A 24,834-nucleotide genomic window follows, 5' to 3' on the forward strand; every position below is an offset into this window, starting at 1 on the left:
GGATAAACAGGGAGATGAGTATGACCTGGAAATGAAATGATATTTCCCGAGGTTTTCTCCAAATGGTGTGCCAACAATTCCCTCAACGTTGATTGTGCTTTCCAGGCTCATGGCCATGACCTCAAAAAGAGAAGGACCACACGGGAATCAGACCCAGGATGCACCAGAGCACCACCTGCAATCAGTATAATCTGCAGCCGCTGGTCCCCAGCGGTGGTTCAGCAGCTTCAGGATGGGCATCTGGCCAAACTACAGGGCACAGCCACAAACGTCACCCCCGCGAACCTCTCCATGAAAGGCGCCGCGGAAACAATACAAGTAGATTCCAGGGTGTCGCCTGTGGTGCACAGCAGGGCCTGGGTCCGGGTGAGGAAGGACTGGGCGGAAAAGGCTCCCAGTCGGAGCCAGCACAGCCGCTGCCCGCTCTCAGCCAGGCGTCAGTCCGGGCTGCCCGCACGACTGGTCAGGGGTTAGTCATCGGGACCCTGGTGGCCTGCAGACGTCATTCGTTCAGCCACCAAAGCACCAGCCCAGGAGACCCCTTTCCCAGTTGGTGAATTTTGGCAGTTCATCGGGAGTTGTCAGCTAAGGTGAAGCTAAGTCTTTGTGGCTCTGTTACATGGATGCTTGGTTTGAAATGTCTAATGGGCTCTAAGCCAGTTAGGGGAGTTAGCAGATGACTGGCCATCTAGGGTGATGGCTTGAGCACCTGGAAGGCTCCCATAGGCTGAAGATACTGGGGGAGGAGAAACAGAGTGAACACCCCACTCATCCAGAGGGCCTTTGATGGAGGGTGGATTGCATGTGCGTAAATTGGGGTCAGGGATTTAAATGTAGAGGCAGGAGGCTGGGTCACGCATGTACCCTTCTCCTGCCTCAGGCACCTCCTCCAGGGCATCAACGGTCTCCCCGCAGCATCCCTGGAGCAGGCACAGGAGGATGCGGGACAGGGAGTGAGGGGAGCCCTTGGATCAGTGGTCCAGGGCACGATCTAGAGGTGTCAGGTGATCGGGGATCTCTGTCCCGAACTGGCCAACTACATTCCTGTCTCAGATTCATCACTCACCCGGCTTAGGGCTCTGAGCAAGTCATTGATCCCCTCTGAACTTCAGTGCCCTGCACCACAAAAGGTGGGTCACAGCCCCTCCTCTGCCCACCCCACAGCGCTGATGTGGAGTTCACAGGACGTGATAACAGATACTCCCCTGAGCTGCAAAGCCTTTCACACATAGAGAGGCTGAAATGTAACCTTCCGTCTTTCCTGACTCACACCCATTCCTCTGGAGGCATCACTGCCACTGTTCTTGCTTATTGTTTCTCACTATTAATATTTCAATAATCGGTACACGTATGAAGTACTGATCATTTTCCTCAGGCTTTATCTGTGTTCACGTATTATTAGCCTCATAACAGCCCTAAGTAGACCCTATGAACATTTTCCTGTCACAGAACAGGAAACTGAGGACAAGAGGGTCTATATAAATTTCCCAGATAATGTATGTAGCTTCTAGGCAGGGTCTGAACCCAAACTGTCAGGCACCATCTCCCACGCTCTCCGTCACTGTGTGGGGCTCCCCTTCTATGTTAATATTTGTCATCTGAATAAAGTCATGCCCCACACAGTCAGTCTGCTGGGTACTTTGAATATTTCAGGCACTCGCCGTGAGGCAGCTTCCCTCTCCCCCAGCCCAGCTTTGATCCAGCTGCGTCCCCCGTGGGAGCCAGGAAACAAGGAGAGAAGTGTGACCTGGGAATGAACGGATACTTCCCAGGGGTCTTCTCCAAGCAGTAGGTCAACGGTTCTCTCAGTGTTCATCATGGTCTATGATCACAAAAAGAGAAGGACCCACTTTTACCAAAGACTTCATTCGTTCAGCCACCAAAGCCCCAGCCCAGGAGACCCCTTTCCCAGTTAGTGAATATGAACAGCTCGTCATCTCAGTTTGGTCAGTTGAAGACGGTTATATTCTGTGGGCAACTGTTACGTGGGCCGTTGGTTTGGAATGTTCTGGGTTCTGAGTCGGAGAGTCAAGCAGACTATTGGTCACTCAGGGTGGGCACCTCATGGCAAAGCAGCTGAGGGGCAAGGGAGGGGGAGACGGACATGTGTCTGGATCCCCTCAGTCCAATGAGGGGGTCTTCGTTTGGGGGAAAGGCATTGTATTTTGGGGTCAGGGATTGAAACATGGAGCCAGCACTTGGGTCAAGATTTGAGCCATTCTTTTGGGTCAGGCACCTCCTCCAGGTACCCGCTGTCTCCTCGCAGCAACCTTAGAGCAGGAGGATGCGGGAGAGGAGGGAGGAGCTGTCGGTTTGGGTGTCCAGGGCGTGATCTCATGTCCAGGTGTTCGGGAATCACTACCCCCAGGAACTAACTCCACCCCCGCCTCAGGCCCACTGCCCAGCAGTGCTGTGACTCTGGGCAGAGAACCCTCCCTACATTTCAGTGCCCTGAGCCATCAACAAGGGGTCTCAGCCCCTACGCTGTCCACCCCGCAGTGCTGATGGGAGCAGCCCGAAAAATCCCAGATCCTCCCCACTATGGAAAGTTGAATGTGGATGTTCCCAGCCATATGGCTGAGGGGCGTGTTTCTCTTTTCTATTCTGTCAGTTTGTATCACCTATTTTGAAGCTATCTTGTTCAGTGCAAAATGCTTACAACTGTCACCTCCTCGAAACACGGACCCCTTTGTCACTATAAAATGTCCTTCTTTGTCTCTAGAAAAAAATTATCATAAAGTGTATTTGCCGTATATTAATAAAGCCAGTCTAATTCCTTTTGCGTTAATAGTTGCTTGGTATGTGTTCATCCATCCTTTGACTTTTAACCTCTTTGTGTCTTGAATTTAAAGGGTGACTTTTGTAGATGGCATAGAGCTCGATCATAGCTTTTTACACATTCTGCCAATATCTGCCTATTAATTGGCGTTTGCAAACCATATACATTTAAATTAATCACCAGTCAGGTAGCACTGAACTCTGTCCTTTCACCATATGTTTTCTAGACGGGCTGCATCTTTTTGTTCTAAGATTCCTCCATCACTGCTTTCTGTTGTTGCTTATTCTCCAGGGCGTCAACTGAATGCCGGTGTCGTGTCTCTGACTACATACTCTGTGTTATAGTCTTAGTGGTTTCCCAGGGAACTGCAACTAACCCCTGAATTTGCAACGCTCTGCTTAGATCAATACCAAAGTCGTTTCAGTGACTTACACCTCTACTCACATTTGGATCTGTTCTGTGTACCCTCCTACATGCTGTTAATGTCATATAAATGACAATATTATACATTGTGTGCTTAGCAACATAGATTTATTATATTCATGGAGCATCCTTTTTAAACAGACAGAAGAAAATAATGAACTTGAAGGAACGACATCAACGTCTAAATTCAATATAGCCCCAAATTAACAGGAAAACAGAATTTGTTATAGTCTAGAAACCCACGCAATGAATCTAACATGCATTTGAAAGAATATATTTAAAGGAAGAACCAGAAAGTTTTGTGCCATTAGCACATACGGGCTTTTTTGGTCTTCAGGAGAGTTTCAAGATACAGCAGACAAGACATTGTGTTACCGCAGCACCACGGAGAGTGCAGAATCGACTTTAGGTTTCGAGCTGAGCATGCACACAACTGTCCGCAGGGTAACAATGGAATTTCACAACAGTAGGTACAGAAAGGAGTATTCAAGAAAAAGTGTCAGATAACTATCCTTCTTGTAAGCAGAATGGATAATCACTGTGTACACCAAGGATTTAAATACAAAACAATGCAATTATAAATATATTAAAAGAAAGATGAGTGATTTTATAAATTTTTAGTCGCAAGGCCGAAGAATGACAGAAACCTGGAAGCAATCAGCAAAAAGACTGACATAACAAACATCATTTTTAAAAATGGACCCCTCATACTTTGCACCCAAATCGCTGCACATCCACCTGTAGGCTCTGTGCCAAGGAGACTTAGTCTTGAATCCAAACACAGCCTCAGCGGCTGTAAGAGAGTTATACTGGCAACAGCAGGGACTTAGTTCAAGTGTGAAGTTGGAAGGACAAACGTTTCTGGAGTTCCAAGTGCACATCATTTGGTAGAGTCACCTGGCAGGTTAATCCGCGGAGGGCTGATGGGTGAGAGAAAGCGGGGCCAAGGGCAGGCAGAGCAGCCCCGCTCCTAGCCCACCTGCCCTCCAGCGCCTCCTGACTCGCCAGGTGCCGCTGCAGGGCGGCGCTGGGAGCAGCGGGCCTGGTGGGGCTGCAGTTGAACTTGGGGGGGGGCTCGGTCCAGCCCCAACCCTGCTGTGTGGGCCGCGCATCCCGCCCAGCGGCCAGGCTGGTCCTTCCTCCGAGCCCAACCTGGGGCGCTGACTGCTCCCAGGCACAGGGCTGTGTCCCGGGAAAGACTGATCTCTCTGGGAAGGAGCTCTGCCTCCCTCATCCCGCGGAGAGCAGCAGTCAGATGCTGCGGGGCTGGAGGAGCGGGACCTGAGCGCCAGGGCTTCCTAATTCCAGGGGAGGCAGGAAGGCGGGTGAGCTGTGTGGGCTGTGTGTGTGTGTTAGAGAACGTCTACGGCCCCTCTCTGTGCTGTGGGGACGCCTAGTAGGTGAGAAGATCCCGGTACACACCTGCCTCGTACTCGCGAGCGCTTGACCCACAGTGTCCTGTGAATCTGTGTGGAGAAGAGAATCAGAATCAACAATTTCCTCACATTCCCATGAAGATCTTACCGGGGCCCCTTGTCTTTTACTACAGGACACCGCTCTGACAATTTCGGGGCAGTCCCTCCTGTTGGCGTGATTGGAAAACATGTGTAGTTAGCAAACGGATGCTTTATTTGATGTCATAGTTAGAAAAATTGTCGGGCAACTATACAGAGATACCTGGCATAACCGTGTTCTTTAAGGGCCTCTGCCCGTGAGGGTCACCGCCTGCAGGACAGCAATGTTCGGCAGGGCTGGGACTCGAGCCAGAGGCAGAGCGCGTGGCCAAGCATCGTCGGAACATGCTGCGCCCGGAGCGCCTGGAGAGCCGCCAGGGGTACTCGGAGCGCCAAGGGTACCGGGGACGCCACGAGAGCCAGGAGCGCCAAGGACGCCCAGATAGCCGTGGGTGCCTGGAGAGCCACCGGCACTGAGCTTCGCCCAAGCAGTGAACCTCTGCGCAGCAGTGAGCTGCCTAGTGTTGCTGCCTGTATGTAAATGATGCTGCCTCCCCAGGCAGGAGGCAGAATTGGCTGCTGAGCCAGTAGAGGTCAGGTCTAGGGTTCTCTCCTGCTGACAGAGAAGGAACTGGTCTCTTAAGGAAAGTCAGACGCTGAGGCTGACGTGTGGGTGGGCGTCACCTACCTGGATATCCTCCCCATCGCTCCCCTTCCATGTGTCTTCCCGGATGCAAACAGCCTTTCTTCCAACCCAGGAGGACAGAAAGGCAACTACATCTCGTAGCTTCAGCCAGTGACTTGTGTTTTGGGAGTGTCTTCAAAACAAAAAGTTCCACTCAAGTGCTTGAACAGACTAGGGTGGATAGAAATCTCAGCCTTCTTTACAACTTGCTGTCCCTGCGGACTCCATGCACTTCTGTCTTCTCTTCTCCCACATGCACTTTGCACGGCCTGGCAGTCACGTGACCCCGTCAGGGCCCTTCATTCTCCCCTGAGACTGCTGCTCCTCTCTCCTCCTCCCCCCACCTGCTCAAGCCTCAACCCCTCCTCTCCCTCCTCCTCCTCCTCCGCCCTAATTCCCAGCCTTAGTCATCAACTCCTATGTCACCGAGACAGACAGACATCAAAGCAGAACTTCAGGGCATCTCCTCATCCTGGCCTTGGCCCCTCATCTGAGACTGTAGGGCACTAGCTCTGCTCCTCCCTAAAGGAAGTAGTTCCCGGGCCCTTTAACAATTGCCTATCCCCAGAGGTCTCTCCTGCAAGTGTCCCCTCCATCTCCAGAGTCAGCAGGTTTCTGCTCTCCTACATCACTCCCACCTGCCTGCAGCCGGCTGAGCGTGCTCTCAGCCAGCAAGAGTCCTCTCCTGCTTCCACTTTCCTCACAGTCACTCCTCGCTCTTTGCCTCACAGCAAAGACATCTCGTCTCTGCTCTGAACCCCAGGCCTCCTCCCCCTCCCGTCCCTTCCCTCCACTTGGGCGCTCTCCCCATCGCTCCATGGAAACGGCTCTTGCTGGGCTTCCCCGGGATGCTCCACGTGGTCACATCCCCAGGTCTGTCCTCAGTCCTCCTCGGTCTTGCCTCCTTGGTCCTGCCTATCCCTGGTACCTGGAAGAATTCTCCTCTCTTTTCTCCTTTGATAAACTCCCTCTGCGTGGTGGTCACGGCACAGCCTGGGATTTCCTCCTCCCTCGCTGGCAGCCTCTGCGGCTTCCCTCGGCTGTGCTGCCTCCTGTCCTGTCGATCAGCCCAGGATCTAGTTTTTGGGCCTCCTCTCCCTCGTCCTGTACTCACACCTTGGTCACCACATCAGCATCATGGCTTTAAGTGGGATCTGGTATGGGGACAGGTTCCCGTGTTTTTATCTCCAACCAGACCCCCTCCTGTGCTAACCCCCTGTGGCCGCCCCTCGCTCCTGACTTGTTCTCCCAGACACGGCCCTGTATTCCAGATCCAAGGCCAAAGTCCCTGGATTCATCCTCTCTTGACCTCACACCCTTTCACATACACTGCCAGGAAACACTGTTGTCCCTGACTTCCAAATCACATCCAGCGTCTGAGAGGTTCTCACCCTCTGGGCTAAACCCCCAGCGTCCCTGGCTGGACCCCGTAAGTGGCCTCCTTCCTAACTGGTCTCCTGGCTTTGGCCCTGGTCTCAGCCTCCGTCTGTTCCCAACACAGAGCCAAACAGATTGGATTCACGTCCAACCCAACACCCTGTAAGGGTCCCATTTGCTCAGAGGCAGAGGCAGTTTCCGTAAGCTGGTCCCCCTCCCACCTCTGAGTCCTCCTGCTCCCCTCGCCCTGGGGTGCCTTGCTCTTCTGTGAGCGCTGCGTCCTTAGGAGCTTTGCCGTCTGCCCTCCACCTGAGGCTTCTGTAGCTTTATCTCCCTGCCTCCCAGCCTTTGTTTCAGTGTCACCTTCTCACTGAGGCTCTGCTTTGTCCCCTGTTAATTAATGCCACCAGCCCCTTCACAGCCTACCTTCCCAATAGCTCCCAAATTCCCATCTTTGCCTTCTTCTACTTTTTGCTTTATTTCCCTACCATTGATCATACTCATGCTATGTAAGTTAAAATTGTCATTTTAATTTATTTTGTGTCCCTGGAATGTGAGCTTTTCAAGGAAGGTTCCTTTGCTTTATGCCCTGATACATGCATCATGGCACATGGCAGGCATACAGTAATTTTTACATGATGGATGAACACATGGATAACATTACTGTTTATTTCCAGTCTGAAAACATGCAGACTCGGCCACCTTGTCAAAGCCGGCAGCCTCGTCAATTCCGGCCTGGAGCCCAGTCTCTGTCGTGGGTTATCCAAGCGGTTGGAGCTGAACAACCTAGAGGAGCAGAAGGAACGTCTCAGCCTTCAGGTAAACAGGAGGAAGGAGGAGGATCCGGTGCGGGGGAGAGCATGCTAACGCACGAGGGCACGTGACAGCAGGAACATTCTAGGCCGACAGCCTCGGCGCTCCCGCGAGGTTGGCAGGATGGGAAGACACGGCCAGCTTACAAGGCCCTCCCGCAGCGGATCGCCTGGCGGTCAGTGCCTCTGCCCGCTCTATTCTAAGGCTTCTGGGAGAAGAAATGGGCATCATCACTCACGAGCCAATTCAGCGTAACTGCTTTTCGCATTTAGGAAATGCGTTTGTGTGGTCACTCGGTAACTAGGAGTTCTGGAAACACGGCTTCTTGGGTTTGTGGATGGCTTCACTGACAGGCTGAGCAGGTCTCAGACGCGCTTGACCTTCACAGTGTCATCCTCAGACGTGAAAGGCTGTCATGATACACTTATTTTAACAGGTATGGTTTTGTTTTTGTGGAGTCTTTGGGGCTAAGTAGAAGATAATGTTGTTTGCAAACAGGGGCCATTTTTATTTCTTTCCAATTTGGATGCCTTTCAGTTTTTTTTTTATTGTAAATTTCTGCCTAATTGTCCGGCTAGAACTTCCCCGACTGTGATGAGCGCAAGTAGTGAGAACGGGAGTCCTCACGTTGCTCCTGACCTGAGAGGAAACGTGTTCAGTTTTTCATTACGGAGCAGCAGTTTCATCGCGGGCTTTTCACGTGCGATCTTTACGACGTGGAGGGCCTTCTCTTTAGTTTATTGAGAGTTTTTATCCTGGAAGGGTGGTGACCCATGTGCAGCGCTTTCTCTGCTTCTGTTGAGAGGATTACATGGTTTTTATCCTTCATTCCGTTAATAGTGGTGCGTCCTGTTCATTGATTTTCATCTGCTGAATCATCCTTGCAGCCCAAGGATAAATCCTACTTGGCTGTAGTGTGTGATGTTTTAAAATGTGCTGTTGAAGTCAGTTTGCTGGAAAATTGCTGTGCTTTTCTGTCTATATTCTTCAGAGATGTTGGCTTTTTTTTTTCTTTTGGTGCCTTTTTCTGGGAATCAGGATAATGCTGACCTGGTCACACGACTTGGGGACTGTTTCCTCTTCAAGTCTTGGGACGAGTTTGAAAAGGGTTAGCATTCATTCCTCTTAGAATGTTTAGTAGAGCTCACCAACAAAGTCAGCTGGTCCTGGGTTTTTCTTTGTTTGGAGCTTTTTCATTTCCGATTCAATAGTGTAAATAGTCATGGTGTCTTCAGGCATCATGACCCGCCCCGGCAGGCTCCGTGTCTAAGAGCTGACCCATTTCTTCTGTGTCACCTGGTTAGCACATACCCATTGACAGTGTTCTCGGAGGGTCCCACTCTCTCTGTGCTGAGTTGGGGGTCGGGGTGAGCTATGGGAAGTACCCAGAAGCTGCTTCAAACCACTGGCTTTATTTTCTGTAGCCCTGGGGTCTCTCGCACATGCTGGGTCCCCTCATCCCTTTGAGGTGGGCAAGACAGAAGCCATCCTGCAGGCAGCACCCAGGAAGGCTGGGACTCGGGATGTGAGGTCCAGCTCTGTTCCTCATCAGGGACAAGGGTTCACTGAGGTTTCCTCCTCCTAGGATGCTGGGCTGGGGCTGGGGCTCACAGCCAGCAGGGGTGTCCAGTCTTCCTGGTGGCTTCTAGGGGGTTGGTTTCTCACCTGCCCAGGGTATAGGAGCCTCTCAGCCAAGTCTGGATTTCTCTCGATGGGAACCATCCCAGTATTGCTGCTGAGCTGGTGTGTTCACTGGCGACGGAGTGTCCGGGGCTCTGTTCTGCTGATGTCACTCTGCGTCGCTCTGCTTCTTACAGCAAAATCAATAGTGAATTGTGGTGGGTCGAAGCTTTAAACACTAGGAAACTAAGAGAAGTGCAGGTAACTATTCTTAATGTCAACTGATACAAAATGCAGTCTCTGTATCATGAAACCATACATTTGGGCATCCCAAATTGAAACACCTATTTTTTTGTTATCTGTATCACATCTCTGAGGGGGTGTCATGAAATAGTGCATGTATGCATCTTAGAATGTAATAAAATAGCGTGAGAGCCTTTCCCAGTTGCTGTTAATAAAAGGAACATATCAAAAAATTTTAAAAAGTAAAAATGAGTTCCCTCATTAAAAGGTAGTAATCTGGATATTTTAAATGACTTGTTCATTCAGGCAGCATTTTCTGGTGGCCTCTAGAGAGCAGTGTGGTGCCAGGTGACAAGCCCCGGAAGATGCAGGGATGAGATGGCTGCTGTTGAAGAATCTTGTACTCTGAGCCCCAGACCAGGTGAATGAAGACAAGTGTTGGAGCAGGGAGGAGTGAGGCGCTAAGGCGAGTGCTGATGCGGACTGGGGGCCTGTTGGGAAAGGCTTCCGGGTAACATTCGTCTCTCCTGATGACCTACTGCTGAGGTAATGTTGTTTGGGTCCATTGACATCTTTCTACCCCAAACTGACTCTTCCACCTAGTAGCTGGGATGTGATACTGCCCGTCCTAGCTGCGCTTCCCTTTTCACCGTGTGAAGGACCGCCTTTCCCTCCTCCTTTATGTCTAGAGGCGCTTCAGGTGGTGTCCAGGCTGCGGGAGAGAAGCGATGTCGGGAGATGGTACCAAGACTGCATGGTGAACACACAGCAGAACCTGGACCATGTTAGAAGGTGCACAAGAGGTCCGCTGGCCACTAACAACCCACTTTTATGGAGTTTATGGCCCGCTTAGTGATTAGCTCGTGCTGGACTCCCTGCGATGCTTTACACCATCCCTGTAGGTCGAGGTGCCCTCGCCCCTCCCACCCTCTCACAGCTTTGTGAGAACATTCACTTTTGCAGAAATGAAGACTTAGAGCCCTGGGTGTACTCTTCATTTTTCTCTTTTATTAACCACTGAGATAGAACGGCCCAGCTCTTTGGTTGTGCTGAGGTTTAAAAAAAAATAAAGAACTACGCATTATCCTGTGCAGTGGCTCCCTCCCCCTCCCCCACCAGTCGACTGAGTTTGGAAGCCCTGTGCTGCAGAGGTTTTATTTGGGTATTTTTCTACTGTTAAATACCTCAGTCCTTGAACTTCCCATATGTGGTCTTGCATCAGGATTCCCCTAAATGGATGTCAGGTTTTCTGAGTGTCTGGTGTATATAATCGCTTATGCTATTTGCAAGCCTTCTTGTTTGATCTAAATTTGGCTCTCAGTGTCGTCCCGTCTAAACTCTTTTGTGTTTCGTTACTGACTCTGGGCTCAATTATTCAGGCACACAGGGTCGCACAGTGAGGCTCATGTCGAATCATTTCCGACTGAAGTCTTGTCTCCAGGGGAACGTGTGCAAGTACAATGTCGCCTACACGCCAGACGTAGAGGATGGGAGAAACCATGACGCTTTACTCTCTCAACTGGAAACCTTGCTGGGAAACCGTCACATACACGACGGAAGCTCCTTATTGTTCCCTCACTTGCTGGGGGCAACAGTTACGGAATGTTATTCTGTATTTTCTTGACATTCTCTTTCTCCCATTTTCACTCTATGACAGCCAGACTCCCACTGTCCCTGTGCAACAGTTTGTGGAAACACCCTGACATCTCCTGCCCACATGACTTGTAACAAAACAACGTCCCATGTCTGATTATCGCTGATGCTGTCCTGTGTCTGTGTCAGTGTGTAAACTGAATTTCATATAAGGGTAAAACATGTATATGTATATATATATCTTTTACCCTTTTAATGGCACAGTATGTCTCAAATGCTGATAATGAAGTTCTGAGTAATTTATTTTTTATTTTATTTCTTGTTCCCTCCAAACCTTCAACAGAAAAAAAACATTGGGTGAAGGACTTAGTATTTCCTTCTATAAACTTCAACAGTAATTAACCAAATAAATTAAACGAGTTTGTTTAAGTAGAAAAGAATAGTTTTGATTTAAATACTTAAGTCTGACTCTGCACTTCTGTGTTGCAAGTCACATCTCCTACCTGCATGGCCCTTTTGTGGCTGAGAAGGCTCCTCCCACGGTGGGGGGTTGGTAACTAAGTGACATTTGTGCCGCACTGGAGCTTAGTCTCCTTGGAAGAACCTCTGAACCTTCCTCGTTTTTCTTTTTCCTTTATCTCAGAGAAAGGAAGTGGTCAGCAAGTTGGACAATGAGCCTGTGAAGGTGACCCTCGCCCTCTGCAGAGAGCGCCAGGCCTGCTCGGCGGACTGCCTGCGCTATTACAATGTTCTCTTCAGAAAGTGTGTTCGTAAGATGGGTTCCTCGGGATGCGGTTGTGTTTTCCCGTGTCAGTGAGCTTGACCACAGCCCTGCCTCCAGCTCTGTGTGTGTGAGGTTCCCACGGACTGAGAGGGCGCAGGATCTCCGAGATGAAGTGAGCCTGGAGCCTCAGCTCAGCACCAGCAAATCCCATGGCCGTCCTCAGTGTCACTCTCCCTGCCCCGCCTGCCCCTGTCTGGTCCCTGTCTGGGGGAGCCAGAGACCTGAGCTGTGCACATCCGTGCTTATTGCTCTGGAGCAAATACACTTCCATACCCACTGGGATCAACCAATAGTCAGCGTTAAAATTCAGCACACGTAGCTCGCAAAAGATGTTTTGGTTCATTTCTAGGAATAAAGGTCATGCTGATGTGTAAAATGGTACGGCCTCTTTGGGGAACTCTCTGGCATTCCCTCAATGTGCTAAATACAATGTTACCCTATGCCCCAGCGAGCCCACCCCTAGTTATTTTCCCGAAAGGAATAAAAACACATCCACCAAGATTGGTGTATGAAATGTCTACAGCATCACGATTCATAATAGCTCAAGAGTGTAAACAACCCACGTGTTCAGTGATTTAACATGAATATTTTATTGCATCACATTTTAAATGTATAAGTCAAGAAATTATGCAGTGCTATGAATAAATGATATTTGTATGACATGGATAGGAAACATCCAGAAGGCCTCATTACTTTGAATTTGATGCTTCCAAATGATGTTTGTAGATCTTTACAAGTGCACTATTATCCATGTACTGAAAGTCGAATTCTAGCTTTAGAACGTCATGTGCCATCTTCTATTTAATGATTTCTCATCATTTTCAATACTGCCAGGTAGCACATTATCTGCATTACAATATATATAAATGACTTATTTTAATTTAAATTCTCATAATAGGGCTTCAAATTGCAAACCTAAACTGATCAATGTGTAATCAAAGCAATTACTGTTTTTAAACTGACCCTTTCTGATGTATTTGAAGCCAGTCTACTCCCCTCAACCACCTCCCCACCAAAATATACCACTATTTAGGAGCATAAGAAGACAAAGTGTTTTCACATATTATTACCTGAGTCTATTTAGTTTAGAGGAAACTAAAGTAAAGAGGGAAAAGTAAAGAGGAAAACAAAGTGTCCACTTTCAGGAAAAACTTGATGGCTTCACATAAACACTCTCCGATGGTCACACAGCTACCACGATATTGTCACTTAGAACATGCACAAGGGAATAAATTAAACAGTAACAAAGCCCTTAACTTCCCTTCTTTGTGGAAAAAGTGACAAAATGCTGCCAACTTTTAAATCACAAGGCTCTCCTCACTACAGCACCACCAAAAACACATTCAAATTCCCACTCGGGTACATAGAACAACCTATTTCATACGTAGGTCATTTCATTCATACAAGATATTAAACAAAACAAATCAATCACCATTTAATTTTGCCACTTTTACGTCTTTGCTGTCCTTAGGAAAAACGTTGTTCCAAAAATAAAGTAGATAGAATTCTCCAAGTAGAATTTAATTGCTCATAGATACACTCTCCACGTGACGAATGCCCAGCCATTACAATGAGCAGAGCAGGACTGCGTGCAGGGCGAAGTGCTCTGGCACGTTTGATCATCACGTCCTGGTGACACGTTTCCAAGGTCAGTATAAAGGCAAAACCCTCACGGTCATTTCTCCTGCCTCGTGTTAAGTCAGTGGTAATGTTGAAAGCAGCGTAACACTGCTCCGAACCTCTTCCATGTGCAATCAAGAACACTTAGAGTGTAAAACGATGCATCTAGGAAAATATTTCAGATGTACAGCTTCAGAATGAGATAGTAAATTTGCAGTGTGGTTTTCAGTATTGCACTTGCTCCTGTAGGCTAAAGGTAATAGAGACGCTTTGACAGGGAGTGATGTGGTTCTTGGTGAACACTCTGGCCCACGAGGGAAGCCAGCTTATGGGCGTAGTGGCAGGGAGCAGGCACTCGGATGATGCCCTTTAGGAGAGAGAATAACAAACAAACAAAAAACCCACTTCTTTTTTGTTTACCTTTATAGCATTCCCTGAATTCAGATATTTACTGATATTCCAGGTTCTAAGTATAGATTCAGTTTTGAACAGTTTTACAAATCTGATGGAAAACCAGTATCAAAAAAGACTTACTGCAAAACCATAATGGAAAACAGTGTGGAGGTTCTTAAAAGACTAGATAGGGTTACGATGTGACCCAGCAATCCCACTCCAGGGCATGGATCCAGGAAAGGCAAAAGGTGTAGTTCAAAAAGATAAATGCACCCTGCTGTTCACTGTAGCACTATTTACAGTAGACAAGACATGGAAGCAACCTAACATACACCCATATACAACCAACATATGTGCGCACACACACAATGGAATACTCAGCCATAAAGAAGAATGAAATAATGCCATATGCAGCAGCATGGATGGACCCAGGGTACATCATATTAAGTGAAGCCAGACAGAGAAAAGCCAATACATGATGTCACTTATATGTGGAATCTAAAAAATAGCACAAATGAACTTATTGACAAAGCAGAAACAGACTCACAGACATTGAAAACAAACTTACGGTTACCAAAGGAGGCAAGGGTGGGGATGAATTGGGAGGACGGGATTCACAGATGCACAACACCCAGATGAGAGAAAATAGCCTTACCGACAAATTGTAATACATGTGGCACAGTTTGTAAGTTAGATTCTGTGCTGCGTCTGGGCTCAAGAAAAGCGTGACATGGATGACATTGTAATCAGTGGGAGTGACGGTGCCTTCTTTTGCAGATTGACTCACAATAAAGAAATCATACCTGGAATTATAGCACACGGTGGGATCAGCTTATTTTAGAAGAAAAATAGTGTAGCCAGCCTAGTCTCTGAAGGAACATCAATTTACAGAAACCCGTTCTCCAGTTTCTGTTCTATTGAGAAGCCTGGCTAACTGCTGAGCAACGATTTGCTAAAGCAGATCTACGAAGGACAGTGACATCACGGACCCGAGTAAGAACGCTCAAGGGATTTAAACGTCAGAGCACGTGCGCTGAAGCCTGGAGGCAGAAACATCAAATTAGCACATTAGACAGGGCCGTAGGGAACACGATTCAGGGATGCAGGGCTGGGTACTTCCCATCCTTGCCAAGAAAAACTGGAATCTATTCAAACCCCCTACTTCCTACAAGGGGTTAAGATTAACCAATGTGTACATAAAAGTTCAATACTTACATGATCATTTTATCCTTTATGGATATCATCCTCTTCATCGGCTTTTTTCCTGCAATGCTTTCCTGTCTTCACTAGACCAATGGTTCATTTTTTTAAATTTGGTTCATTTCTTTAAATTTGGTTCATTGCTCCCTATCTGTCGGTACGAATGTCCTGTTTCATTTCTTGCTGTGGTTCTACATAACTCTCATTTGCACAATCCGCATGACAAGCCTAAGGTTAACCAGAACTTCTAGCGTTCTCCCTAACAACTGGGGAAACTTACAGTGATCGCTACGTCTATTTTGAAATTCTGAGAAATCAAATGAAGACAGAAAAAGCTATCACCTAATACACTGATCATTTGTTAACCTCCTTTAGGTCAATTCTTCCTTTTTCCTCCAAATCACGCAAACCCTAAGAAAAAGTTATTATCTGAATAAAAAGGAATCTTGAAAATAAACGTGGCTTACCATTCCGTCCTGGTCACCTCTAAGTCAATAACTGTCCCTGGTTGTGGGTTTTGAAGCCTTCCTTGATACTCGGTAAAAAAAATCTTGTGTTTATTCACTTCTTCATCACAATGAAAGTTAGCCTGACACTTAAAAGATTATGATCACTGTCACTGTCTGACACTCTGAATGCTCCTGAGATAACACGGGATCCATTAAAAAACCGTCTGCAGGTGGCAGCTCTCCAAACACCCCAGTTTTACGGCCTCAGCTCCACAGGCCTGATTCAGGCAGAGAAGGAGGATTCTCTTCACACCACCCTGATCCTAGGAGAAGGGTCCCTGCCTCCCCAGGTCAGGGCTGCATGCACTGTCTATGCTGGGCACCACGCCTCACTGGCAGGCAGATGAGGCCAGAGGGGAGCTGAGCCGACTTCCCAGCCCTGAGATGTACCGAACTCTAGGATAAAGGAGCTGGATTAAGTACAAACCGCTGACAGGCTGTGTTCACGGACGTTAGTGAATATCCAGGCTAACACACCCTCCTACATCAAGGCTTGCAGGGAGATCAGAGAAAGAAAAAGATTCATTGGGTTCCATGCAGGGCAACAGGCTGCTACCACAAGGCTCCAATTCTTCCTCTTCTGTCTTGGGCACCTGACACAAGCGGGAAGGGTCTGTTTTCTCCCCGCCCATCCACTGACGGCCTCTCTCTTAAGTGCTTTAATTTGCACCATTTCAGTTGTTACAGATTTGTTTTTCCTGGAGACTAAAATGTAGAGCAGGCAAAATCTGCTCCTCACAGTTGATACACCTATTTTTTCTCTCCGCAAACACTTTCTAAGTAGGACTTCATCTCTTCCAGCTCCTGGTTGATCAGCGCCTGCACTTGGCTGTCGCCCACTCCATCTCGATACATGATAACAGAATGGGGCCAAGATAAATTTCCATCACCCCGGAGCTTCAGGGCAGCTGAAAAGCAAGTCAGAAACACACAGAAATAAATAAGCCATAGCTTGGAACAGAGTGGCCACTATCTGACAACTTAAGGTTCATTTTTCAACATGCTCGCTTTTGGGGCCCTGCTTTAGTCCTCAGTCTAGTCCAAGGTTTCTTAACAGTATGAAAACTTTGAGCCAGATGATACTTGGTGGTGGTCGGGGCAAGATATTTACCAGCATCCCTGAACCTCTTCCCACTAGAACAGATGCCAACAGCACCTGCCTCCCTGCTGTGAGAACCCACAGTGTCTTCACTCATTGCCATATGTCCCGGGGGAGGGGGGACCATATCTCTGCCAGACGCTGACCTTCCAAGCAGGCCCTTAGCCCGTCCACCAGCTCTTGTCCTGATTCCTGGATGATACATTGAGAGAACCACCTGTTTGGAGAAATATAAGCCGTTAGTGTGGAAAACAAGAGTATTTCAGAATCAAAATGATGACAATCATCTATGACCAAAAAATAAAACAAAAATCATCAGGGACTGAGGATCCGCATAAGGATGTGTTCTCTCATCCCCCCGCAGAGATCCAAGTACTGGTCTCTCCTGAAACTGGAGGCTTTTTGCAACCTTCTGAAAGAATACGAATAGGAAGACACAACGGAAGCGTTCATGAACTGGCAGCCGAGGGCGTCTGGAGTGGGATTCTAGGAGGTGAGCAGCCCAACCAAACAAATGCGCGAGGAGCTGTCAGAGCATGAAACAGGCCTCACCCGGAGCGAACATGGAGATTACAGCCCTTTATTCCGTTTCCACACGGTGGTGTGCACACCCCATGGTGCAGCCGTCCTCCTTTTATCGATTTGCTGCCAGTACATGCGCAGTGTCAGTTTCTCTGTGAGGCTTACAGAGTATGTGTACTTCAATTTTCTTTGTTCTAAACCTTCTATAATTGATGCGTGCATACAGCCATTATGTACTGTGTACTACAAACATGCTCTGATCGTGGCCTTGGGTCCCACGGCCTTCACGCATCTCAAGGCCAGCTCACATTAACATGAACTGCAAGTTACACATGCTTTCTATACATAGGATTGGTATCTCTCAGCTCTTGGGAAGCCTTTTTCCACTCCATTTTTAACTTTTCTTTCTCCTAATGGTGCTAATTGTGTTATTAAGGGTGTTGTTAATGAACAGAAGTTCTTCATTTTAAAATACTTGGTTTTTTCCCCTTTATGGTTGGCACCATTGTATCCTAGTTACGAAAGCTTTGCCTACCCTCAAAGTCATGAAAACCCCCTCCTTTGTTTTATTCCAAAAGTTAATTTCTCTACCTTGCATAATCAGATCCACAATAAATCTGGGACTGATTTTGGAAATGACTTTTGAGGTCAGGTTAAAGACTTCCCTATGGAAAATTGACCTGGCATCATTTGTAGAAAAAGGATGGTCAAATGTAATTTTGTTTTCACTCCCAGGAGCAAGATGTCTTAGCTGCAGTCATCTTTAAGTGCTTGTTGCAGAAGCTGCAGCAATGTATTCATTCATTCACCCAACATTAACAAGCTCGTACCTTGTGCCAGGCTCTGTGCTGGGCGCTGTGGACACGAGGGCACTGCCCTCAAGGCGACCTGGGGAGACGACACGGGACAAACTGTCCATAGAATGGATCTGTCTTGTTCATCTCTGTATTTCCCAAGCCCCACACGGTGCCCAGCACATAGCAGGAGCCTAATAGATAGCGACTGACTTGGGCAACAGGACAGCACTGTGTCTCTGGCATCTGGACTGTGAGAAAAACTTTGTCAAATCCCAGCCTGTCCACTTCAGTGCTGTTTGATCCTGGGCAGGTCACATCATCTCTCTGAGATTCAATTTCCCGGGATGTAGGGCAGGAACTTACATTGCAGGGTTTCACGGGGGTTTAAGGAGCTAATTCGAGAAGAGAGCCTGGCACACAGTGAGTGTGTGACCAGTTACAGCTATTGCATAGCTACATCCAGTAGCCGTGCTAAACGCTCCAGTCCCCATTCCCTGTCGGGAAAATGAGGATGATGGACCACATCTCACCTCTGTCTTCTCCGCACCAGGACCCTAAGGGGTTAGACATGGTTGTCTTCAGTGCGTGGACATCTAGTGGAAGAGAAGAAACAGTGACGGAATATCACAAGAATATTCTGAAGACAGTTTTCAAGGCTGGCAGAGAACCCACGAAGGAAACCGGGACGTGCTGGTGTCCCCAGCAGAGGAGGGCACACAAGGCCCCCTTGTCAGCACCCAGGACGCCCTCCCCTGTGCCTGAGCCTCACGTGCTGACGGAGGCCCCCCCTCCCTCTGCCTGGGCGGCCCTGGGTGCCGGGTCTCTGGATCCTGTGGGCTCAGAGATTCCTGTCTGATGTTCTCCGTCTGCCCTGGGTCCAGCTCAGGGCACTGGCTCCGCTGCCCCCAACTCCCCAGCACTCTCGAAAATTAAGACTGTGGATTAGCAGTGTGAAACCACGTTTTTTTCTGGTTCCGCATTTCGCTACTCCAAGTGCAGAGGTTATGTGGGGCGTGACTCCAGGCTTTTGTTTTCCACGTTTGTAAACATATCAAACAATTCCCCTTGCAGTCCTGACGGGTCATGCATGAAATCATGCACTTTGAGGCAGATCATACGTCTACACTGTAGACACACTGGTTTTCCGATAGAGTCCCGACGGATGGACGTGTGCTGGTGTCGTCCATGCCGTCAGCCCCGTTCACGGCCGGGGGGAGGTGCGCATGGGAAGTGAGAGTGATTCTGCAAGAGTTCAATGACTATTCATTCTGACAAGTGACAAGCTTGACATGCACAGAGTGACTGTGTCCCGACTGCTGTCACCCCCAGAACACGGCCATGAGAGGCCAGACACGAAAGGACACATTCCCCGTCTTTGCGGATTTGCAGTTGGAAAGGGAGTCGCAAATCCTCACGGAGCCTTGAGCGGAGGTTCAAGAAGGGTCCCTGCTTACAGGGAGCTTCCCGCCTGCATGTGTCACGTGGCCGCGTCTGTGTTAAAAGCGGTGGACAAGCTGTCCGTTCACCATTTCCTGGAGTAACCCAAGCAAAACTTGAACCTATGGAAATAGGAAGTACATGCTCTCTGCAGCCTTGGAACTCAGTACTCTTCCCAGAGTTGGGGGGGGGTGGTATTCACTCAGAATGATTCTTACACACTGAGTCAACACTCAGACAACATTTGTGGGATTCATTAATTACTAAGTTCCTCTTACCCTCCTATGTCACAACTACCATTTCTAGACAGCTGACAAGTAAAATCAAAATAAAGAAACTGGACTCACCTCTTCTGCCTTCGACCCCTCTGTCCTCACTGGCCTCCACCAGTGGCTCGGGTCTGGTGGGAAATGGACCCAGAAAAGACCTTGTATTGGCCCGGCCCCCTCCCCTCCCTAGTCACACCTCTCTAACTTAATCAGACTTCGATTTAATTAAAACAGAGGGAGTAATCTATAAAAGAGTCCTCGGGTGGGTTAAGTTTTGCTGCATTCTTTGGTCATTGTAAAGACAGAGCCCAGCCCTCACGTATTATCGAATTAAGAAAAACTGAAAACCACACATCTCTAACTAAAAATTGTGGCCGGTGCCCTGCGAGGTGGGTGTTCAGTTTCTCACGGAAAAGCAAATGATGGTGGAAATATTTTATAGCCCTATCAGGACAAGTTTATACAGGAGGCAACCGTTGAGCTGGGCGTGGAGTTTTCGTGGAGTTTTGAAATCAAAACAGGCTCCTCTCCGGGCTCAAAGGAGGGCATGTGGTTTTCCATGAACGAGTGAAAACAACATAGGCTGTTCATTAATCCTGTGCCTTTAATTTGCAGGGAATACGGGAACCCTAACGACCGCGCGAATGGGCGCGTGCGCAGGAGCTCCACCAGGGGGCGCAAGGACAACGTTCTGTATCTGCGGAAGGAGGGACGCGTTTGTTGGCAGCGCTCCCAGCAACCGTGCTGCTGAGCGTCTTGCGGGGCGGCGGGGATGGCTGGACGCTGAGCCCAGGAAGAAGACACTCATGGTTTCGGGGGAAATCACACGGAGGGCAAGGAGCTGACGTCTTGGAGCAATGATGGGGCAGGCCCGGCAGTTTCGTCCCCGCAGTGAATCCACGTATGGCCCGAGGCCGACCCTGGGAGGCCCAGTCCCCAGCCGAGGGGTCCCGCCAGGCAGCCGCGTGACCACAGGGAGGCGGACTCCGGTGATGGAAGTGGAGGGTGGAACCTCAGAGAACCGGGTCCAGGACTCGTGGGGTCTGTGCGGGAGTGTCCACGATTCTGTGGCACCTGGTGGCAGGCTGACGGGAGGCTGGGGCTGAGGCGCTGACAGATCTCAGCTGCACGGAGCCAGGGACGACGACCCAGGCAGTGGGTGGCTGTGAGGTCGGCACCGGGGACAGGAGCATCGGACAGCTGGTGCGCCAAGCTTTCAGATTTTGCTTGCTGTTTTATCTTGTTACCTTTGTGAGTGTTGAAACTATTGATGGCGTCATCACGTAAAATTCAGTATGGATAACGTTAGGTTTGTTTTACCAATAATCCAACCTGCCTTGTTTTTAGTCTTTTAAGTTATGTACATATTATTTTGGTAATGTTATTTAAGAAATAAAGATTCCAAGTTGTTACATTTTTAAACATTGTTGAATATTTTTAAATTCACACTTTTAGAAGTTTCTTTTAAAAACTTTTTTTGGGGGGGTAATTAGATGGGTTTTTTTCTCCTTTCTTTTAATGGAGGTACTGGGGATTGAACCCAGGATCTTGTGCAGGCTAGGCACACACTCTACCACTGAGGTACACCCTCCCCCCTCGAAGTTTTTTTAAGTGTTTGCCAATCTCACAATGTATTGCTGTTGGCAAGTGTTCATTGTTTATTGATGTTCCTTTGACCTCAAGGAAGAGGTTTATGTCATAAAATTAAATCTAGACAGTCTACTTCATTGTTTCATGTATATATATATATATTTAGTACATTATATGTAAATATATAAGTACAATATAAATATAACATTAGATACCTATCTTTGTGTGTAAATATTTCATGCTCGTTTTTTTTCTGTTGAAGTTTTGTTGATTTACAATGTTGTGTTAATTTCTGGTGTACAGCAGGTAATTCAGTTACACATATATTCTTTTTCATGCCCTTTTTCCATTATAGTTTATTACAAGCTATTGAATGTAGTTCCCTGTGCTATACATTAGGACCTTGTATATTTTATATATAGTAGTTTGTCTCTGCTAGTCCCAAATTCCGAATTTGTCCGTACCCCCGTCTCCTTTGGTAACTATACGTTTGCTTTCTATGTCTAGGAGTCTCTGTTTTGTAAATAAGTTCATTTCTCTATTTTTATTAGATTTCATATATGTCATATCATAAGATATTTCTCTTTCTCTGTCTGACTTACTTCACTTAGTCTGATCATCTCTGGGTCCATCCCCGTTGCTGCAGTGGCATTATTTCATCCTTTTCTGTGGCTGCATAGTATTCCATTGTGCATATATACCACTTCTTCGCCAAGGGGCTTTTTACACTGAAGGATCTCTTCTCACTCTGTTCGCATCAGGCCTCACCTCTTGAATCCAATTATATGTGTATTTAATGTTGGAAAAAATGAGAATTTTCTACAAAACACAGGGAGGTACCACAAACATGTTTTTATTGAAGTAAAGTACCACAAACATTTTTATTCAACATTGAGCCACAACTTCAAAATCAATGGCACTTGCGTTCCTTAACTTGTTGCAATTTAGTCATATTACTTTATATACATTTGGAAATATTCTGTGCTTCATCCATAAACCACATGACGGTAGGTTAAATTCTCACTTATATAGACTCATACTTTTTTAAGATGAAAACCTTCAGCCTTGCTAATTAACATTTACCCTTTGTTAACACGTGATATAAATTCCCACTTCCACTAAACTCTTTAGAATATGTGGGTCCAGTTTGAAGGACACACAACACATTCCCTAAGGAAGGAGGTCGGACCCGCGGGAGGTGAGATGAGATTTGGCCACGTGTCATTCCCGTCCTGTGCGACATTCTTCGCCTTGATTTTATAGACACTCAATGACTAGAGAGAAGAAATCTCAAATAGCCGTGTTGTGTCACTGTGCATTAAAATGTAAAAATGAAGGTGTCCTAAAAATCATGAAGCTCCTTTTAAATACTTTTAAGATTCAACATAGGAGGCCACAACGGCAGTGCATAAACTGTACATGTTTTAAAGACCCATGTTGCTGAATCCCTGGCGAAACATGAGGGTATGCTGTTGTTAAACACTTCCCCCATATATTTTTGGCCTTTTGTCTTCAAATATGAGAAACCGAGCCAGCCTTTAGTTCTTGAGCGACTATTGCAATGTAACAACATTTGACAAATGCAATAATAAAAAGCAGTGCTTCAAGGCCATCTCCCAGCTACCCCGCAAGCTGGGCTAAGCTGAAGTACGAGAAAGGGCTTCACTTTTCCCTGCTCTGACCTGAGCTCCCTGCCCCTGTTCAAACGTCCGAAATCTCCACCAGGAGACAAAGACTCATCTGATCCAATGACTATGTAGTTTAGTAAACATCTCTGTCTCTTCATCACGAGGATGTCTGGCCTGCCCGCTCCTCACTAGACCATGAAAAATTACAGCACTTTAACTTCTGTTATGAGGAGAACTGTGTCTCCCCATCAAATTCATATGTTGACCTGTTACCCCCGTAACCTCAGAAGGAGACTGTACTTGGAGATAAGACCTTTAAAGGGGTGATTCGGCTCAAACAGGGCCATTAGGTGAGCCCTAAATGCAGTGTGGCCGATGTCCTTAGGAGAAGAGGAGGTTAAGACATACAAAGAGCCCAGAGGAAAGGTCATGTGAAGACACAGAGGGAAGGCGGCCGTCCTCAAGCCAAGGAGGGAGGCCTCAAATCGTTTTTATTTTTTTTAATTTTCTCAGGTTCTAAAAAGGGTGGCTAGAATCTGGACACTGATAACTAAACCATTACTGAGACCCAACCCTCTGCCTGGCAATCACATGCAACTTTGTCCCCTGTCCAATATGGTAGCCACTAGCTCTGTGTGACCCTTGAGCCCTACAAATGTGGCCATAGGCCATGGGCCACGTGTAGAGATTCCAACATTTTGGATATATTGTTGAAAAATTTGTGATTTAAGTTGATTTCACCATTTTTGTTTTCATTTTTTCTGATGTGTATTTTGTTTTGTTTTGTTTTTTTAGGAAATTCAAACTGCGTGTAACTTTCGGACCTCAAAGATGGGGGACTCTATCCACCAGCACCACCGCCGCCACACCCTCCCCACCTCCACCATCCCAACTCCTTACAATTCTCAGCCCTGCTCTTGGTAAATGTCCCACCAAAGGGGACTTGTTGGGATAACTGGAGACAAGTCTGCACATTTCTTCCACCTCAGCCCAGTGATGGACAAACCCACGAATGGAAAAAAATATATATTCCAAATCATAGGTCTGAAAAGGGATTAATATCCAGAATATATAAACTCTTACAACTCAACTACAAACAATCTGACTGAAAAATGGGCAAAAGGCTTGACTAGACATCGGTCCAAAGAAGATACACAAGTGGCCAATAAGTGCATAAAAAAAAAATGAGCTCAACATCTCTCATCATGAGGGAGGTACCATCCTCGCATATATTAGGATGGCTTCTATTCAAAAACATAAAACAAAATAACAAGTGTTGGCCAGGTAGTGGAGAAATTAGAACCCTTATGCACTGTCGCAGGGGAGGATGTAAAATGGTACAGCCATTAGCAGAAAACAGTATGGCCAATCTCTCAAAAAACTAAAAATAGAATTAATGTATGACCCAAGAATTCCACTTCCGGGTATCTACCCCAAAGTAGGGTCTTGAAGACATATTTGTATGCCCATGTTCACAGCAGCACAATTTTCAACATCTAGAAGGCAGAAACCACCCAAGTGTCCATTGACAGATGAATGCATAAGCACAACTTGGTTTATTTATACCATGAGATATTATTCAGCCATAAAAAGGAAGGGGATTCTGACACAGGCTACAACACGGATGAACCTTGAGGACATTGTGCTCAGTGAAGTTAGCCAGTCTCCAAGGGATGTGCGCTGTGTGGTTCCACTTCCATGAGGCACCTACTGCAGTCAGACTCCGAGACAGAGGAGAATGCTGCTGTTCAGGACAGCCCAGGGTCTCCCTCCAGGCAGCCACCACGGCTGAATACTTCGAAGAAGCAAGCAGATGTCCTGTGCGCTGGCCTTCCCTGAGAAAGCAAGCCGTGTGCTTGAAATGTGGAGACCTCCCCCCACTGCCTCACTTTACTGCAGGAGGACCCCTGTGCGAAGGCTGCTGTGTCCTCAAGCTCTGTGACCTCTCAGAAAGATTAACATCAGACCCAACTGGCTGTGGGGGAAGTTGATTTCCAAG

General features: G+C 47.5%; 2 long non-coding RNA genes across 7 annotated transcripts; one reads left to right on the forward strand and one right to left on the reverse strand.

Moving 5' to 3' along the window:
- Positions 1-1,852: 1,852 nt before the first annotated feature.
- On the forward strand, positions 1,853-12,272 carry LOC140690885 (uncharacterized). Of its 6 annotated transcripts, none has more exons than XR_012066231.1 (5): positions 1,853-7,537; positions 9,701-9,940; positions 10,084-10,197; positions 10,774-10,988; positions 11,631-12,272. It is a non-coding gene; the product is annotated as an uncharacterized lncRNA (long non-coding RNA). The 6 variants fall into 6 exon arrangements; XR_012066229.1 differs by having other exon boundaries at positions 1,853-2,245; positions 7,396-7,537; positions 10,774-12,272; XR_012066230.1 differs by having other exon boundaries at positions 6,150-6,214; positions 7,396-7,537; positions 10,774-12,272.
- Positions 12,273-16,269: 3,997 nt separating this feature from the next.
- LOC140690887 (uncharacterized) lies at positions 16,270-23,386 on the reverse strand. Its single transcript, XR_012066233.1, has 4 exons — positions 21,810-23,386; positions 18,442-18,504; positions 16,739-16,809; positions 16,270-16,401 (listed from the first exon to the last, which is right to left on the reverse strand). It is a non-coding gene; the product is annotated as an uncharacterized lncRNA (long non-coding RNA).
- Positions 23,387-24,834: the final 1,448 nt, after the last annotated feature.

Source organism: Vicugna pacos, chromosome 32, assembly GCF_048564905.1.
Source record: "Vicugna pacos chromosome 32, VicPac4, whole genome shotgun sequence".
Lineage (NCBI taxonomy): Eukaryota > Metazoa > Chordata > Mammalia > Artiodactyla > Camelidae > Vicugna > Vicugna pacos.